This window comes from Triplophysa rosa, linkage group LG25 (genome assembly GCF_024868665.1).
Source record: "Triplophysa rosa linkage group LG25, Trosa_1v2, whole genome shotgun sequence".
Classification (NCBI taxonomy): Eukaryota; Metazoa; Chordata; class Actinopteri; order Cypriniformes; family Nemacheilidae; genus Triplophysa; species Triplophysa rosa.
The window spans coordinates 12,589,990-12,606,416 of NC_079914.1; the positions used below are offsets into that span (position 1 = coordinate 12,589,990).

Consider the following 16,427-nt stretch of genomic DNA (forward strand, 5'->3'; position numbering starts at 1 on the left):
GAGATTCATTAAATCAAAAGCTTTAGGGTCATCAAATTGAAGAAGTGATGAAATAACTCGTTTAAATAAGATGGATCATGTCTGGCTCGCTGCACAACTTTATCAAACTTAATTATTGATTTTTGCCAGATTGCAAATTGCAGTTTGTAAATTCAAAGCTGATGTAGATAATATGAACATAGACTTTTCGAAATAAAACAAGTTTATCAGCAAGAACTTTGTGCATGCTCGACATAACATGTTGGAGTCGTCATCGTCCCAGGAGAGATGATATCAAAGTAGATTCGTTTAATGGATAATGTCATATAAATGTCATTCAGCACGTGTGCAGTGGGACACAGCGTTTCCATTTGTGGAAAAAACACAACTGACAGCAGGTGAAATTACATACAATTCACTGCGAAATAAAAAAGATTTGGTTTTATTTAGATTTTTATTAAGATACAAATGCTAACGTTAAATAGATTAAAACTAAACAAGCTGTTCACAATGAACAACACTTTGTAATATGCATTTATACTGTGGATCTATATTTTCTTTATTCACTGATAATACACAAAGTAAATATTTGTGTGATGTTGTTTCTTTGTGGACTTTGTTACTTTTTATACGTATTGGGAGCTGTGTAGAATCTGAACTATTTGGTTTTATAAACAGTTTTTTGTTGCAACAAAAAATGCTTTTAATTCTACGTTTATTGTTGCTTTTGTTTCGAGCAGTATTTTCTTTCAGTATTATTTAAGATATTTGTAGATACAAATTCTGGACTAGTTAAAATTTTTCTCTGCGTCCATACTGCAAGGACAAACCTGACAGTATTTATGCTTATAAAGTTTTCAAATTCAAACACCCCAAAAAATCCTTGGACAAATTGTAATTGCAGCTCACAATGTATTTATCGAATGATGTTTTAACGATAGACAACCAAACATTTCACGTCCACTGATCAGATTTCCTCTCTTATGATTTCTAGGTAAGTCATGGAAAGCTTTACCCATGGAGGACAAGCGTCCGTTCGTCGAGGAGGCTGAACGTTTACGAGTGAAACACATGCAGGATCACCCAAACTACAAGTATCGGCCACGGCGTCGCAAACAGGTGAAGAGAAACAAACGTCTGGACTCTGGCTTCTTGTTGCCCGGCATAACAGATACTCAGACTGCTCTGGGCATAGAGGGCATGGCTGTGGGTTATTCAGGACTTCCTCCGTACTGTGAGCCTCAAACCTTGTTCGAGACCTACAGCCTGCCCACACCCGACCCCTCACCCATGGACGCCGGGGCGACCGAATTCTTCACCCATCTGCAAGATGAACAGAACCAGTCAACATACAGCTACCGTCACCCTCAAGAGTTCTCCCTTCAGGAACAAAGCCACGCCAACACACATTCCCACCCGAGCGCACGCTGCCAAGGCCCTCCTCCTCACTCCAACCCCGATCCCCACGGAAACCCACAGCTCAACCTGATGAACACCACACACCCGCAGCATCTGAACGTCCACCTGCAGAGCGCTCAGAACACCAACACGCCAATATCTCTGTTCAACAGAAGTCTTTCCCCACCTTCTCATCAAGCCACGCCCCATGCTTACCTGAGCTGCCCGTCCTCTCTGGGTGTCTTCTACGGTACCAAGCGCTCCTATGAGGAATCGTCACTTCCTGTCGGCGGGTGCTCGCATGAGCAGGCCGATGCGCGCTCGCAGGTTCCTGTACAGACACAAAGTCAAGGCCAATGTGAAATGGTGAACGAGATGGACGGCAATGAGTTTGAGCAGTACCTCTCGTATGGGGTTCCCCATGGAGCTCTGCAGGGGTCAGACCTGATCTCCACTGTACTGTCTGATGCCAGCACTGCCGTATACTACTGCGGCTACAATCATTCATGAACGCTTTTGATCAAATGACCTGTAAAGAGCTATATCAGCTATCTATGAAATGTTTTATTTGAAATATCAAAGGCTTTAAAACGTTTCAATTGTTGGTCATTTGTCGTTTCAAGTCAGCATGACATTTGCTTTTTTTAATACACGTTCACAGGTGATGAGTTTTAACCCTCTCCTTTTAGATAAAAATATAAATACATTAAAAAGCACTGTAAATATCGTTACCATAAAGTAAACATGTACAGTAATACCCTTATGGAGTGATTTTCGGTATCATTTTGTACTTTTTGCATTTTTGGAAAATAAACGTCTAAAGTATAACATTGTGTTCTTTGTTTCTTCTTTTGAGTGGACAACCCACTTCCGGCGGTCACAGCGAAGCCGCTGCCCTCCACCTCCTATTGTGTGTTAGTGTGTGTGTGTGCTCACGCTACAGTGAAAACATTTCTTCCTCTGTTGGCTCCGATGATTCAAATATGATCGTAATCTTTTAACCCTTCTAAAAAAAAGACCATTATTATGTAAGGAACAATATGAGCTAATAGATTTGACCGGCACAATAAAGTCTGAAGATAAAAAAGGTGAAGGAGTTCTCAGTTATCAACTTTATCGTTCAAGTTTTAAAAATAATGTATTTCATGTATTTTATATAATTCAGAATGTGCTGTTTTTCCTTATGTCTCTACTGTTTTACATGTATAAAGTTGCTTTGCAATAGTCCACATTGTGACAAGTGAATTGAATGTTTCTCATAAAAATCGCTAGAAAAAAAAATAAAGAAAAAAAGAAAATTGTTAACATGAAATAAGAATCTAGAGAACTACAATTAATGTCAATGGAGCAAAAATTTGGCCTTGAAAGAAACAAAAGAAAATTCATAAAAATCTCAGGTAGCAGTTATAATAAATCTGAGCCATTGTTGAGACCTCTAAAAAAAGATGTTTTTCTCTGCACAAAAATCTGCTCTTTTTTATCTTTACTCTAATTAAAAACAATGTAATCATTTATTTATTTGTTTGTATTTTGTAATGCCATATCAGCACTAAAGGCTTTTCATGATGCAAGCAAACTCCACAAGAAAATATCATTATACACAATAACTGAAGCATGCTTAAAACAACCTAAGAAATAAAACAACATAAACAGTGAAAAAGAAATAGTATTTAAGAAGTTATTTAATAAAATATCTAAAAAATCTAAAAGTAAAAATGTCAAATGTAAACTGTGTTTTTTTCCCCAATGGTACGCAGCACATCCAGGCACACACTTGAAAGTATTTGATTTTAAAAATAAAAGGTTTGTGTTTGAGAGGAAGGCAATCTTTAGATCGGGTCACGACACTGACCCCCGTCCTCCGTCCGGACGGCTGACGGAAACATGCAACAGTCACAAACAGTACACATATCCACCTCGACCTATACACAGATCTGAAGCGCGTGTTTAATGAAAGCATTTTCTCGGCACAAGTGTGAATTAAAGTCACACCTCAAGAACGCCGTGTGTCTTAAAGCTTTAGTCAACGTTACATCAAACGCTTTAAGACAGCGAGGCATGATGCCTGTCAGAAGCAGCTGCGATGGACGGGACGTCTCCTGTCGGACAAGGAATGCGCCTTTATGCATGTGTGACCAGATTTTATAATCCTTGGAATATGCGTCTCCTCCCAGGCCTGATCGCTTTCATAGGCACGGCTTTCCCAAACCCAGTCCAGTTGTGCTGCTGCTAAAAATAGACTCGCACTAGATAGTAGCTCCGTGCCATGACACAATATGCTATTTTTCACTGATTTGACCCTTTGGTGTATAAATATATCCTACACATACAAGCTATGTGTGTTCCAATGAAGTAAGTTTCCAAATTTAATAGCGCTTCTTCGTTTGTTGACTGAATGGAAAACTTAACTTACTCAAAGCCTGTGTAACACGTTCTGCTTTTTATAATTGTTATGTCTTAAAAACAGGATAAAAAATGATTTACGTATGTTAATGAAAACGTGTCCTGGCTGTATTCACCACAAACTGAACAGAAATAAGCAATACATTATATTTTGCATAAAGAAAAAATGATTTGCATAAAAAAAAAACATTTAAGTATAACAGTAGTACACATTTTGTTTACAACTATGTTTTATTATGTAAGAAATACATAATATAATTGTTTTTAGTTTAAAGGTGTTCTAATAGTAGTCAAATATGCAGAATTACAATAATGTACAAAAAATGTCACTCTGCAAAAACGTGCGAGTATAAATAATAGGCTTTGTTTTCTTAATGCAAAAAACATGCTGCTTTTTTCCCTAAAATATGACCCAGTCATGTTTTCATCGGATTCATCCATTTCTTCATGCACAGCAAATCATTTCAAGTTTTGTGGACAGCGTGTATATGTCTTCAGTGTACAGACATGAAAGATTATGTGGGAACTCGCTCACTGTTCAGGAAACAGTAGCTCTCTAAAATTCACATCACTTCCACTCGTCTGGGAAAGACAGCAGGATTTCCTCTGAAATAAAAATACATCAAAATAAAAACTAAATAAAGGCTCAGGGGTCGTGTCTTGATAAAGGTCAGACACCTTTTGCTGTCTGTTTGTGTGTCTCTGAATGTGTGTGTGTGTGTGTGTGTGTGGCTGAAGGTTCACACTCATGTTCCTGTTTATTCTACAAGTTCCACATTTGCACCTGAGAAGAACAGGAACACATACACAAGCGTAAAAACACACTTCATTTTTCACGTAACAGTGCTGAAGTTATCATACCGCTATATATCTCAGCGACTATGTTTAAGTTTAAAGACCAATAGCATAAATGCGCATGTTTTCTGTAACGGGGAAAACTTTGTAAGATTAATATTTTTAAAAACACATTTTTAAGTTCCATTTTTTTGCTGTAGCTAATGAGTTAAATAACTACACTGGCATACATTAATGCAAGTGAAAACTACTATATATAATGATGGTTTATTTTAATGAACGGTTGAACAGTATTCTTTATCTTGTCAATGGTCATTACTGGATGCTAAACACAAATATGGAGTACTGTGCAAAAAAGAACATCAGAAATGTTTGAAAGATATTTATTTAAATAAACCCTTGGATATATTTATACTGTATAAATAGTTCTTATGCGTTTTCTGGCTCTTCATGTATTTAGACTGACTGACTGATGTTGAGATCAGATCTCAGTATGGATCAGACTGTCTATTGTAGGATTCCTTGTTCATACAAAACAGAGCATAATTACAGATAATGGCAAAAATGTTTGGAAATGTATACTGATATTTTCTACTAACACTAAAACAAAAACATATGCATAAATGTAGTAAACATTTTAAAAACAAGTATTTATTGATAGTTTTGGTGAAGCACCTAATGTTCTTAAGACTTCTGACTTTGATAAGAATTTCTACATTTAGGCCCGGTTTCACAGACAAGGCTTAAGGCTAGTCCCAGACTAAAATGAATGTTTGACCTGTCTTAACTGACTATAACTTGCCCAGAAATATCTTCAAATATAACAGTGCCATTGTTTTGTCTCGAGATGCACACCAGTAATGTATTCTTCTGAGGCATTTTTATAAAAGCGACACAAATATCTTAATTCAAATTAAGGCGTAGTCCTGGCTTAAGCTAAGCTGTGTCTGTGCAACCGGGCCATATATTTTTTCTTTCACACAATTTATGAATTGAAATCTCTGTAGATCAAAATAATGGTTCGATATTTTGAAAACTGAACGTCAGAAGTATGTGACCCGTCCTATGAAAACCAGGCTAAAGTCTCAAAATCGAATTATGGAATAACGAGCATCAAGTTTAATTTTAACCATTCATTTCAATCTTTGACATGGTCTTACTCAGTCAATATTAAAGATATCAAAATAATATTTCACAGAATGTTCATTACATTGTGTACAATGTTTTTAAGTAGAAAACAGTAAATTGCAAAAAAAAAGACATCAGCTGGGTTTTCTGGATCAAACGACCCCTTACAGAAAAGACACACGAAATTCACATGTGCAAAAAACACGTGATCACATGTGAAATGTGTGTGTTTGGAACATTTTGGTGTGAATTCCATGTGAATTCCCTCGTGAAACCCATGGGATAACATGTAAAAACCCATGGGATAACATATGCGACATGTCTCCACATGTGATCACATGTTCTTCACGTCACCACATGTTGCACATGTCATCCCATGGGTTTTTACATGTTATCCCATGGGTTTCACGTGGGAATTCACATGGAATTCACACCAAAATGTTCCAAAAACACACATTTCACATGTGATCACACGTGTTTTTTTGCACATGTTGTATACATGTGATCACATGCGAAAAACATGTAAAAAACATGTGAAATTCATGTGTCTTTTCTGTAAGGGACAGCTAAACATGTCAAATGTTGCCATGAGGGGGCACTCTTGTGCTTTAAAATCTCATTTAAAAACAAACGTGTGAAGCACATTGTGTGTGAAGAGTCAGTACAGCTGTCAATCTTGTGAGTGTGCATATGCACAAATCACAATTATTACCTGCCGAAATGTGTACATGGCACAAATGGTGAAACAGAAAGGTCCTTCAGATGTTGTTCTTCCATGGCAGCAGATTGTGAGACACAGGACACTTTTATCCATTTTATCTCACTGGTGTCTTGGAGGAATAACTGAGATATTAATGGACTCTCATCTGTGATTGTTCTTTACTATGGGGGGGGGGGGGTGTTTTTAGGAATATATTCTCAGCAGGGAAGTGAATCTGACCTTGACTGATTGATGTGTTGGCATGGTTCGAGATGGCAGGCCGGAGCACTTGAGAATTGGAGTCGAGACCCAGAGCAGCAGGGATTCAGGTCCTGTCAGGAACCTCTGCTTCCTCCTTAAAGAATACGGAATTCTCCCTCCCTTACGTGATGATTTAAAGTGAAGTTGGTCAATTCAGTCACCGGGGTCAGATCACAGCTATCCCTCGGGTGTGTGTAAGTTACAAATGAAAGAAATAGCATGTAAGACCGAAAGTAAAGGGCGCTTGTGTCATCTATGCGCGTGTATTTGCGTGTCCACGTTTCAGGCTCCAGCTCAGACATATCAAACAAATCCTATGTTTATCCCAAACATGTCTTGGATGGTTTCCCGGCGTGAGCGTGCCTGGGGATCTGAAGCCGGCGCCTAGACTGCAGCAAAGGGTTAAATATAGAGACCGAGATTCCAGGCAGATATCTGAGCAAGCAGAGATGAGCAATGGCGAGACGCGGCTGCGAATGAAGATTCCATCGTGATTAAATAATAAGTGAGTCGCAGCTGGAAACTATTGAGATTAAAGGGTGTTATATTAAGTGTGACTGCGTCACGTGAGTCGAGGCACTTATAAAGATGACATATGTGTCTATATAGACGTACACACACACCCACAGGATCAATACAGTATCTGTCAGTCAAACATGAAACTCGGTTTCCATGATGTCTGACTAACTTTTCTTTATATTTTTATTGGGCAGACAATCACAATCGGCTTTTACATGGGCTGCACAATACATCGAAATGACGGTATATATATAAGGTATGGTGCTAACAAGGAGTACAAGAGGGTTTATCGTATTTGCAGAGCATTTACTCACTGAGTAAAGACGAACAACTGCGCTCGTCCCCAACCCAAGTATAACCTTTACTCTTCGCCACTATCGTAACCCCCCCCCCCCCAAAATCACAGACAACAGAAAATCTTCTGAATGTAAACATTACAGAACAGTGAACACTAACAAGTCTCCTTATCTGCAAAAAAAAACACAAATACAATAGCACTTTAACCATTTTAAAATCTAAATCCAGTCATGAGAGCAAAGCATGCTGGGAACTCAATCCGCTGTGTAGTTTCAGTTAGTCAATGAAAATGATTCATGATGTCCCAACACAAATGGACTAAGTTATGTCAAAGAGCTGCCTATTTATGTCACTATTACACATTGAAATTGTACTTAAACAAGAAACCAATACAAATGTGTTCTATCAAACTATATTGATTAAGTAAAACAAACAACGATTAAAAATCATTTTTTTGAGTGATAGCACGTGTGCGGCATGGCATTGGCCTTAATTAACAGCAAACCCCTTCTTGAAATCATCAACGGCCTCTTCGGCCTAGTTTGCGCTGCCTTGCTAGCTGCTCCTTCAAACTGGCATGCAGTAGACCAAGCGTAAAGGGCAAACTAAGCAACTAACTGTTCTACACTCGAATGAGAGACCGGCACACACTTTCTTTGTAACATGGCAAAGTCACCTGCTTCGTTTATTCCTGAAAGAAATAGAGCCCCCGGCCGCACCCCGGTGGAGCACTGAGGAAGGACCAGGCTGAGCTGCCCTTTTGGCACACATAGAGCAGAGAAAGGCCACGCGCCGGACGGATAGCATGACCCCCGATCAAAAGAGTACGAGGCATCCGTTGAAAATGGAAGGAAAGCCCAGACCAAAAGCTTACAGCACCTGGTATTCCCAGGCGGTCTCCCATCCAAGTACTAACCAGGCCCGACCCTGCTTAGCTTCCGAGATCGGACGAGATCGGGCGTGCTCAGGGTGGTATGGCCGTAAGCGAAGGTTGACGCCGAAAGCGGGATCTTTCAACTCTCAGACCCGGCCGGCTCTCTCTGGACCCGTCCGCTTCAGGCCTCACGCGCCTCCGTTTCGTATTTGGACTGTCTCAGAAAAAGGCTTAATATCGAAAAACAAACAAAGCTTTCCACATATAAATGTGAGCGCTTCAGTGTGAAACCTTTAAAAAAATAAACATATTTTTACCACATGTAAGGTATGGCGCTAACAAGGAGTACAAGAGGGTTTATCGTATTTGCAGAGTATTTACTCACTGAGTAAAGACGAACAACTGTGCTCGTCCCCAACCTAAGTATAACCTTTACTCTTCGCCACTATGGTAACCCCCCCCCAAATCACAGACAACAGAAAATCTTCTGAATGTAAACATTACAGAACAGTGAACGCTAACAAGTCTCCTTATCTGCAAAAAAACACAAATACAATAGCACTTTAACCATTTTAAAATCTAAATCCAGTCATGAGAGCAAAGCATGCTGGGAACTCAATCCGCTGTGTAGTTTCAGTTAGTCAATGAAAATGATTCATGTTGTCCCAACACAAATGGAAANTGAGGTACAGTAGGTGTCCTGGGGGTGATGTTTACATATGAGCATTGACCTTTATTGTCCAGATGAGAGGAAATACAAGATTATCACTGACCTGATTCGGCTACTGACTCACATCACCTGACATTCAATCACACGGAGCGCGCACACGCGCAAGCAAACAAACAAACAAACATCGGTGCCGCACACAACTCGTAGACTTGTACGTCTGATTTAGAGTTGTGTCTGCATTAATCTGGGATGGATGACATTATTTTACCACCTATGAAATGACTTGACCTTTAAATTCGGAATGATGTGAGTCTGTGGAGTCTGCATACTGTCACAACACATCAAGGCCTGAGATGAACATGTCATGTGATGTTGAATGATGCCTTCAACACGCTAAAGCAGAGCAGTTAATTAGAGATTAGCATCATGCCATAACTCAAGTACAGGGAGAGAGAGAGAGAAAGTGCCAAAGGCACATAAAGAGAGAAGACTCATCACTTTGATCTGATTTAATATGGCTGGGCCACAAGCTCGACTAATTGCAGCGTCGTCGATCTGACAAATGTATCTGGTTTGTGTTACAAATGTCTTAAGGGTGGAAGAGACACGCTTTGTCGCTCTATTGATACTAACGGGTATACATATACATAATGCGATCTAAGATTATAAGACATTTCTGTAATTGCGTCTCATATTTACACCCTGCTCCGATTTAAAGAGACCGGTCACCCAAAAATAAAAATCCTGTCTTGTCATAATTTGCTCGCCTTTATGTCGACAATTAGTCATTTACTCGCCCTTATATTGTTTTAAAGCTGTTTGACTTTCGAATTTTATTGAGAATGATAATTTTAGTGACTGAAAGCCCCAGTCCCCATTCACTTCCATTACATTCATTTAAAGGACTGGTTCACCCAAAAATGAAAATGTTGTCATCACTTGCTCACCCTCCAGTCGTTACAAACCTGTATACGTTTCTTTGTTGTGCTGAACACAAATTAAGATATTTTAATGAACGTTTTTAACTAAGCTGTTTTGGGTCACCATTGACTCCCATAGTGGGAAAAAAAAGACTACCAAAACGGCTTATTTACAAACAAAATGGTCATTTTTGGGTGAACTATTCCTTTAAACATCACCTCTTGTGTTTTCTAAATGTGCTGGGGGGACTCGGGAGGACGTTTGCATTGCGAAAGTTACGTACTACAAATCTATATAGTACATCAAATGTTTAAACTCAAAACAGAAATGAAAACCCCCATTATGAGACCTATTTATACCAAAATTGTATCTCATCGTAAAGCTTCTACTAAACGAGTCTGGTTACAACTCTCATGACATAATTCTGTGTGTGTTATCTTGATATACTCCTAACACCCAAAGGAAGCACATTAAACAGCATAAATAAGTAGATAGTGAATCTATCCTCATTTAACGTGCCTGAGTCAACCCTCATGGTCTTAGAAAAGACCCTCAGATGGATTTTGTGTTTTAGGTGCATTGGTCTACTTTCTACTCTTCTTAGCTGTGGATTCTGCATTCGCGAACGAACACGTATATACAATCTTGACAAAACCTGACTTCATTCACACACAGGCATGTTGCAATCAAACGCAAGTTGTTTGCGAGGTTACGGACCGCTGCACACGTGCCTCGAATGTACCGTAGATCTTCAAAGATGTCAACTATGGCGCTAACAAGGAGTACAAGAGGGTTTATCGTATTTGCAGAGTATTTACTCACTGAGTAAAGACGAACAACTGTGCTCGTCCCCAACCTAAGTATAACCTTTACTCTTCGCCACTATGGTAACCCCCCCCCAAATCACAGACAACAGAAAATCTTCTGAATGTAAACATTACAGAACAGTGAACGCTAACAAGTCTCCTTATCTGCAAAAAAACACAAATACAATAGCACTTTAACCATTTTAAAATCTAAATCCAGTCATGAGAGCAAAGCATGCTGGGAACTCAATCCGCTGTGTAGTTTCAGTTAGTCAATGAAAATGATTCATGTTGTCCCAACACAAATGGACTAAGTTATGTCAAAGAGCTGCCTATTTATGTCACTAATACACATTGAAATTGTACTTAAACAAGAAACCAATACAAATGTGTTCTATCAAACTATATTGATTAAGTAAAACAAACAACGATTAAAAATCATTTTTTTGAGTGATAGCACGTGTGCGGCATGGCATTGGCCTTAATTAACAGCAAACCCCTTCTTGAAATCATCAACGGCCTCTTCGGCCTAGTTTGCGCTGCCTTGCTAGCTGCTCCTTCAAACTGGCATGCAGTAGACCAAGCGTAAAGGGCAAACTAAGCAACTAACTGTTCTACACTCGAATGAGAGACCGGCACACACTTTCTTTGTAACATGGCAAAGTCACCTGCTTCGTTTATTCCTGAAAGAAATAGAGCCCCCGGCCGCACCCCGGTGGAGCACTGAGGAAGGACCAGGCTGAGCTGCCCTTTTGGCACACATAGAGCAGAGAAAGGCCACGCGCCGGACGGATAGCATGACCCCCGATCAAAAGAGTACGAGGCATCCGTTGAAAATGGAAGGAAAGCCCAGACCAAAAGCTTACAGCACCTGGTATTCCCAGGCGGTCTCCCATCCAAGTACTAACCAGGCCCGACCCTGCTTAGCTTCCGAGATCGGACGAGATCGGGCGTGCTCAGGGTGGTATGGCCGTAAGCGAAGGTTGACGCCGAAAGCGGGATCTTTCAACTCTCAGACGTTTGGTCGAAGTCTGTTCCCCCTATGTTTCCTCAGCGTTGTTCCTCATAGCGCCCGCTACGCAAACAGCGTGTAGAGGGCGGGCGCGTGCACGTTCCACTGGTGATTTTCAATTACCATACACATAACTAACCATTTTACAATGTATTTAAATTCATCCTTATTTATTTAAACGTATTTTATATTGCTTTTCAACATTTTGCGTTGTTCTACAAAATACATTTTAAAACAAACTGAACAGACCAAAGAATGGCTAGAAGTCATACAAAACAGGAAATGTGAAAATATATATAATTCATGGTATGAGAATATCTGGTATTTTCAACAAATAATTGAAAATCACCAGTGGAACGTGCACGCGCCCGCCCTCTACACGCTGTTTGCGTAGCGGGCGCTATGAGGAACAACTCTAATAGGAGGAAACATAGGGGGAACAGACTTCGACAAAACACCGGCCGGGTCTGAGCGTTGAAAGATCCCGCTTTCAGCGTCAGCCTTCGCTTACGGCCATACCACCCTGAGCACGCCCGATCTCGTCCGATCTCGGAAGCTAAGCAGGGTCGGGCCTGGTTAGTACTTGGATGGGAGACCGCCTGGGAATACCAGGTGCTGTAAGCTTTTGGTCTGGGCTTTCCTTCCATTTTCAACGGATGCCTCGTACTCTTTTGATCGGGGGTCATGCTATCCGTCCGGCGCGTGGCCTTTCTCTGCTCTATGTGTGCCAAAAGGGCAGCTCAGCCTGGTCCTTCCTCAGTGCTCCACCGGGGTGCGGCCGGGGGCTCTATTTCTTTCAGGAATAAACGAAGCAGGTGACTTTGCCATGTTACAAAGAAAGTGTGTGCCGGTCTCTCATTCGAGTGTAGAACAGTTAGTTGCTTAGTTTGCCCTTTACGCTTGGTCTACTGCATGCCAGTTTGAAGGAGCAGCTAGCAAGGCAGCGCAAACTAGGCCGTATTTGGACGGTCTCAGAAAAAGGCTTAATATCGAAAAACAAACAAAACTTTCCTTTTACGTTCGCTTCGCCTGTTACATCCGTCACATATTCCGACCGTCCATATGTCGAAGTCAGTATTAGTCTACGCCAGCAAATAAAGCTTTCGTTTACGCTCATACGGTGTCTCGAATTCTTTACGCTTGCCATTCATTTTTCCGAGTCCGAAGTACGCCTTTCAACGCTATATCTTTTTGTTTGTTTGTTTTACTTCGCTCAGCAAGAGCCACCCCGCAAATCCTTGCTGTGTTATATTGCGTGGCATTTATGCTAAAGAAAAGACGGAGTCTTGAAAAAAATAATCTCACATGTGTTGCGGGAATATGGGCATTGTCCCTTTAAGAAGTATGGTTTTTGTAGTCCTGGCCGCACGGGATGATGGGAAAAGTAGTGCGGGTGCGGGAAATTCACGTGTGTGAGAGGAAAAGTGGCGGACGGAGCTAAAAGGGGAGCAAGCTGCTTTTAGAAGTTTTTGTTGTTTTTCATAAATTCGTGAAACCACCCGGGAGTTCAAGTAATTGTGAAACGGTATAGTGATGGATGGAGCTTTCGCTTGGTGAGATTAAAGCAACGTGCTTCCAAATAACTTTGTCGGCTCATTACTGCGAGAAATGAACCAGAGAACACTGTTACAGTTAACGTTATCCACAATCGGAGAGGCGGATTAACAAGAAGGTAACACATGCAAGTCGTTTGCAATTCTTTTAATTTTTCGCATGTTTCCGTATCTTCACATTTTTGCGTGTCCTTTACGATCCGTGTTTTTTTGTAACAATCAAGAGTGAGCTGTCTTTTACAGTGCACCCTTCTTGCTGCGTCTCTGTTATATCTACACGGTCCGTTTCTGATACCGGTAAAACAAGTAACGAAAAAAAGGCGAGTGAATGAGAGAGGAGACATGGAACAAAAACTTGCTGGAGTTATCGCACTAGAGCTAAAGAATAAGATACACGAATGACACCTATTATAATCGAACATGTTTTCAAAATGTAGGCTGGCCGTTGTCAACGACCAAGGTTTGTCATGGCTTAAAACGAGTGCAACCAAAGAGGTTTAGGCCAACGTAAGTGGTTATGAACACCCACTCTTCCACAGCGGGGATATATTTTTTTTTTAATTCAGTGAGTAAGTAAGTACTTCAATAAATAAGTAAATAAACAAATAGTTGAATTTTTACAAGCTATTCCGTACACTCAAATAAATAAATTGTTGGATTAACTTCATTTTATTATGACACCCATTTCCACACAATTTCATTGGTTTATCTGAACTTAAACTGGGTGAATTGTACAGACATGTAAATCTTAAATTCAACTACTTATTTAATTTAATTTCATAAGAATGTATTTTTTTTGTGTTAAGCCATATAAATGTGAGCGCTTCAGTGTGAAACCTATAAAAAAATAAACATATTTTTACCACATGTAAGGTATGGCGCTAACAAGGAGTACAAGAGGGTTTATCGTATTTGCAGAGTATTTACTCACTGAGTAAAGACGAACAACTGTGCTCGTCCCCAACCTAAGTATAACCTTTACTCTTCGCCACTATGGTAACCCCCCCCCAAATCACAGACAACAGAAAATCTTCTGAATGTAAACATTACAGAACAGTGAACGCTAACAAGTCTCCTTATCTGCAAAAAAACACAAATACAATAGCACTTTAACCATTTTAAAATCTAAATCCAGTCATGAGAGCAAAGCATGCTGGGAACTCAATCCGCTGTGTAGTTTCAGTTAGTCAATGAAAATGATTCATGATGTCCCAACACAAATGGACTAAGTTATGTCAAAGAGCTGCCTATTTATGTCACTAATACACATTGAAATTGTACTTAAACAAGAAACCAATACAAATGTGTTCTATCAAACTATATTGATTAAGTAAAACAAACAACGATTAAAAATCATTTTTTTGAGTGATAGCACGTGTGCGGCATGGCATTGGCCTTAATTAACAGCAAACCCCTTCTTGAAATCATCAACAGCCTCTTCGGAATGACCCCCGATCAAAAGAGTACGAGGCATCCGTTGAAAATGGAAGGAAAGCCCAGACCAAAAGCTTACAGCACCTGGTATTCCCAGGCGGTCTCCCATCCAAGTACTAACCAGGCCCGACCCTGCTTAGCTTCCGAGATCGGACGAGATCGGGCGTGCTCAGGGTGGTATGGCCGTAAGCAAAGGCTGATGCTGAAAGCGGGATCTTTCAACGCTCAGACCCGGCCGGCTCTCTCTGGAAACATCCGCTTCAGACCTCACGCGCCTCCGTTTCGTATTTGGACTGTCTCAGAAAAAGGCTTAATATCGAAAAACAAACAAAACTTTCCACATATAAATGTGAGCGCTTCAGTGTGAAACCTTTAAAAAAATGAACATATTTTTACCACATGTAAGGTATGGCGCTAACAAGGAGTACAAGAGGGTTTATCGTATTTGCAGAGCATTTACTCACTGAGTAAAGACGAACAACTGTGCTCGTCCCCAACCTAAGTATAACCTTTACTCTTCGCCACTATGGTAACCCCCCCCGCAAAATCACAGACAACAGAAAATCTTCTGAATGTAAACATTACAGAACAGTGAACACACTGTAACAAATTGCTGTAGTTTCTACAACAAAATTCTACAGAAATTTACTGTTTTAACATTTTACAAGTTTTTACTGTAGTTCGCAATGCATTATGGGTAACACAAAGTATTACAGTTATTAACAGTATATTTCCATGTCTCCTGTAAATCAATATACAGGTTATAGGTGTTATCACTGTAGCTCCTGCATTTTTACAGTAATAAATTGTGATACGGCATTATGGGATTGCGCGGGGTGCATTTACGTTTAAAATCTTACAGACTGGAGCAACGAACTCTTGCGAGTCAGGATTGTAGGTAAATTCTCTAAAATTATGTCAATAATTATTAAAATACTATGTTTTTATACTACTTTATAAAGTCATAGTCATGTTGTGGTATAAGCGTTTGCCATTTTTAACGTGAACAATTCATAACATTAACCATATAGTCAGTCATCCTGACATGTAGTGAACTGTAACCTTAGAGTTAATTTCATCGCTTACAATGTTATTCTAAACGTTACGTTTGGATTGTTGGAGTATGTCATTAACTTTAGGGTTCTTGTTTCAGGAGCAAGGCAACAGTACAACGGGTATCATAGCAGCTGCACGTGGTGTGATCGTGTGAGACGAACCTGAACTAACGTTAAAAGGTGAACAACACACTAACAAACTACAACATATTGTGCATTTAAACAATAATCAAGGCTTGTTACCTGCCGCTTCATTCGCCTTATATCGACGATAGCGACCTTTTTACCGGACTTGTGAAACAAAAGTAGATGGTAAATACGTATTTGCAATCAGCTTAGCAAATAAGATGTTAACCTAACATGATTGGATTTCTTACTAAGGACATGCCATGCTAAACAAATACCATACGTCATAACTAAACTGAACCTTAAGCAATTTGATGCGAGCAATTGCTATTAAGAACAATTCATAACATTAGTCCTTAGTCAGATGTTAATTCGATCGTTTTTGATTTGTGGCTCAAAACAGCGCATCATCATAAGTAGTAAAATGTGAAGGTTACAGTGTTATTCTTAACGTTACGTTCAGTTAGTTTAGGAATATGTCGTTTAGATTCAGGAG

General features: G+C 39.9%; 4 non-coding genes across 4 annotated transcripts; 1 reads left to right on the top strand and 3 right to left on the bottom strand.

Annotated features, from left to right (window-relative positions):
- Positions 1-8,347: 8,347 nt before the first annotated feature.
- Positions 8,348-8,466, bottom strand: LOC130549293 (5S ribosomal RNA). Its single transcript, XR_008962161.1, has one exon. It is a non-coding gene; the product is annotated as a 5S ribosomal RNA (ribosomal RNA).
- A 3,144-nt stretch (positions 8,467-11,610) lies between these two features.
- LOC130549294 (5S ribosomal RNA) lies at positions 11,611-11,729 on the bottom strand. The gene has a single exon (XR_008962162.1). It is a non-coding gene; the product is annotated as a 5S ribosomal RNA (ribosomal RNA).
- A 539-nt stretch (positions 11,730-12,268) lies between these two features.
- Positions 12,269-12,387, top strand: LOC130549295 (5S ribosomal RNA). The gene has a single exon (XR_008962163.1). It is a non-coding gene; the product is annotated as a 5S ribosomal RNA (ribosomal RNA).
- Positions 12,388-14,822: 2,435 nt separating this feature from the next.
- On the bottom strand, positions 14,823-14,941 carry LOC130549296 (5S ribosomal RNA). The gene has a single exon (XR_008962164.1). It is a non-coding gene; the product is annotated as a 5S ribosomal RNA (ribosomal RNA).
- Between the last annotated feature and the right edge of the window lie 1,486 nt (positions 14,942-16,427).